The 3,861-nt window shown below is 41.9% G+C and overlaps 1 pseudogene; it reads left to right on the top strand.

The window, feature by feature from the left end:
* The first annotated feature begins 2,797 nt into the window (after positions 1-2,797).
* Positions 2,798-3,316, top strand: LOC100021689 (oligosaccharyltransferase complex subunit OSTC-like; annotated as a pseudogene).
* The last annotated feature ends 545 nt before the right edge of the window (positions 3,317-3,861 follow it).

Here is a 3,861-nt window from a genome sequence, read left to right as displayed (position 1 = left end):
CTAATCAAGCACTGAAGGAAACTTCTCCAAATGTCTGGTTTTTTTATCCATAATTTTTCCTCTATTCATGATAACGGGTACTATCAGGAATTAGACAGAGACAGGAATTAGAAATACACAAAACTTTAAATTGACTGAGAACCAAATTTCTCTCTAAATACTAAGAATTCTCCCAATTGAAACTATTATGACAATACATATAACTTTCATCTGATGTAAGCTCCATAAAATGGAAAAGAAAAGGGCCATGTGTATACTTGAGAACCATTATTTTATCCCTACGTTAAAACTGAGTTAGTTGCTATAATAAGATATGGCTAATTGAATTTCCATCCTTTAATGTGAGAAATGAAAGGGGAAAAGTTCTCTTATAATCAGAGAGATGCAAATCAAAACAACTCTGAGGTATCACCTGTAGCAGTCCAGCCCATAGGCATTATGGGGAGACAAGGATTGTGAGTGAGCACATGGCCATCCTGTGCATGGCAATAAATTTTATTGCCAGCGTGGCTGAAGTTTAGGCGCTAAACCTTGCTTTCCTTTGTCTCACTCTCCCGGGGATAATAACCCCACCTTCACCTTGTCATAAGTTGCATTATCCAATGGGAATACCCCAGGTAACTCATCCATATGTATTGAGGTATCATATAACTGTTCAATATGTATTGAGCTGTCAAGACTATAAATAAACGAGCCGCAGTCATCTACCCACACTTAGAGGACATCCACAGGTTTGATAAGGAACATCTTCTCCCCTGTCTCTCTCCTCTCTATCTTTCTCACTAAGGCCTGGTCTTTAGGCCAGGCCTGCCTTACTTCTTCTCTCTCTTTCTCCTAATGCTACCTAGCATTATCTACCTCCTGTAGTTTCTGATCTCCTTTCCATCTGAGCTAGCATTATCCTCTGACCAGTGTAGTGTTAAATTGAGATCATTGGGTGGGACAGCCTGGATAATAACACCCAGTGGTCGGAGCAGCTGTGGCTCTTAAAAATAATAATTGTCTACTGACTCAATTATTTACATCTCTAAAGTCGGCTCGTTCACGCCCTTCGCGGGATCTAAAACTTCTACTCTATCTCTATCTTCTCACCCTTGCAGCCTCTCGCAGGCCGGGAGGCTACATCACCTCACACCTAGCAGATTGGCTAACATGACAGCTATGAAAGTAATGAATGCTGGAGGGGATGTGGCAAAGTCTGGACATTAATTCATTGCTGGTGGAGTTGTGAAATGATCCAACCATTCTGGAGGGCAATTTGGAACTATGCCCAAAGGGCACTAAAAGACTTTGATCCAGCCATAACACTGCTGGGTTTGTACCCCAAAGAGATAATAAGGAAAAAGACTTGCACAAGAATATTCATAGCTGCGCTCTTTATGGTGGCCAAAAATTGGAAAATGAGGGGATGCCCTTCAATTGGGGAATGGCTGAACACATTGTGGTATCTGTTGGTGATAGAATACTATTGTGCTCAAAGGAATAATAAAGTGGAGAAGTTCCATGGAGACTGGAACAACCTCCAGGAAGTGATGCAGAGCGAGAGGAGCAGAACCAGGAGAACACTGTATACAGAGACTGATACACTGTGGCACAATCGAATGCAATGGACTTCTCTATTAGTGGCAATGCACTGTTACCGAACAACCCGGAGGGATCTATGAGAAAAAACACTATCCACATTCAGAGGAAAAATTTTGGGAGTAGAAACAGAAGAAAAACAACTGCTTGATTACATGGGTCAAGGGGACATAGCTGGGGATGGAGACTCTGAATGATCACCCTAATGCAAACATCAACAGCATGGAAATAGGTTCTGATCAAGGACACATGGAATACCCAGTGGAATTACGCATCGGCTATGGGAGGGATGGGGGGAGGGGAGGGAGGAATAGAAAATGATTTTTGTAACCAAGGAATAATGTTTGAAACTGACCAAATTAAAAAAGGCGGGGGGGGGGGGGAGGGGGGGCAGTTGAAGCATGTGAGTCTTAGATGGGAGAATCTAAGCCAGTGATGACAAAGCTTTTAGGGACTGAGTGCCCAAACTGCACCCTCATGCTGTATGTGAGCTGTCCCCTCACCCCATAAAGGGAAGGGAGGAAGCACTCCCATTGGGCTATTGGGCAGAGGGTTAGGATCATGTGAGAAATGTCCTCAGGTGTACATGGAGAGGGGGAGGGGAGTAGTCCTCCCCAGCACACATGCCATAGGTTTGATAATACAGGCTAAGCCAATATGAAATTTAGCTATTTCTTCCAGATAGGAGGAATAATCAGAAAGAAAGAATCAGTACCTTTCAGAGCACCGATAATCCTTTCCATAATGAATCAGTTTATTGTTGTTGAGTCACATCTGACTCTTCATGACCCCATTTGGGGTTTTCTTGGCAAAGATACTTGAGAAATTTGTCATTTCCTTCTCCAGCTCATTTTATAGATGAGGAAGCTGAGATGACCAGAGTTAAATTACTAAAGTTTCCACCAGGAGAATATAGTCTACCTTTAAGATAAAAGTCTCCTGTATACCCCACAACTCAGACATGTATCCTGGGTTGATCTGGGTGTTGGTCAACACCCTCTTCAGGGGGATTGTATAATTTTTGTAAAATCCAAGATTTAAAAAAAAAATTCTTTTTCTGAGAGTCATTTCAAGAAAAGAAGCTCACTGACTCCCTGAATCAAGAAAATAAACTCCTTTAAAGAAATTGCCATAAAGAAGCCGGAGGCCTTCCAGTGCCATGTAGGGTGGTGGCGGCTGCAACAGTGATACCTTGAGGCTACTGGCCGTAGCCAACATGGAGACACTGTACCAGGTGCCCTTTGTGGTCCTTAAGTGTCCCAACCTGAAGCTGAAGAAGCCACCATGGGCTCCCATGCTGTTGGCTCTGATGGTGCATGGCCTGGTGGTAGCGTCTTACTTTCTTATCACTGGAGTGGATACAGGGGCCCTGTTGTACTGTTTCACTCAGCTGATTTCATCAGCTCCCAGAGATTCAGGAATAATTTATGATGTCCTTGTGGAACCTCTTAGTGTTGGATCTATGACAGATGAACATGGACACCAGAGACCAGTGGCTTTCTTGGCATATAGAGTAAGTGAGCAGTATATTATGGAAGGACTTGATCCATTTTCCTATTTACAATTGGAGGTTTAGGTTTCATAATCCTAGACCAATCCAATGCACCAAATATTCCCAAGCTCAACAGATTTCTTCTTCTATTCATCGGCTTTGTCAGTGTCTTCTTGAGTTTCTTCATGGTGAGTGTATTCATGAGAATGAAGCTGCCAGGCTATCTCTTGGGTTAGAGTTCCTTTTTTGTGAAGGCACAACAGTAAATGGACTTGTTCCTTTCAATGACATTTTAAAGGCTGTTCTTGCCCTTCGGGACAAACCTTGGAACAGGGAATTTCTGTCTGGGAATGAGATAAGGAAAAGTCTGGTATAAAAATGCAAAGAGTTTATTGGGAAAAACCTTCTTGGTTCCATCGATGTGATAAACTTATAATAAGAATATTAACAGGTCACACAACTAATAAATATCTGAAGCTAGATTTGAACTCAGATCTTCTTGATTTGGAAACCTGGTACTCTATCTACTGTGCCACTTACATGCCTATCAATGTGAATCAAACTGAAGGGGGTTGAACACATTTATTTTGAATGTAAACTCTTATGCCAAAGGGGATTGCCCCCTAATTGGCTTTTGTCAATATAAACCTGCCAATCATTGGTTTTATTCTCTTCCTTTTTTATTTCCCTCTTATCTCCAACTATTGTAATTTCCCCTTAGAAAGTCCAGTATTGTATGTACCTTTAGCTAGAAGAGACATAAGCTGGATATTTCAAATGATTCATTG

The sequence above is a fragment of the Monodelphis domestica genome, chromosome 4 (assembly GCF_027887165.1).
Source record: "Monodelphis domestica isolate mMonDom1 chromosome 4, mMonDom1.pri, whole genome shotgun sequence".
NCBI classification, from domain to species: domain Eukaryota; kingdom Metazoa; phylum Chordata; class Mammalia; order Didelphimorphia; family Didelphidae; genus Monodelphis; species Monodelphis domestica.
Note: the sequence above shows the minus strand (reverse complement) of the source record. Positions and strands in the feature narration are given on the sequence as shown.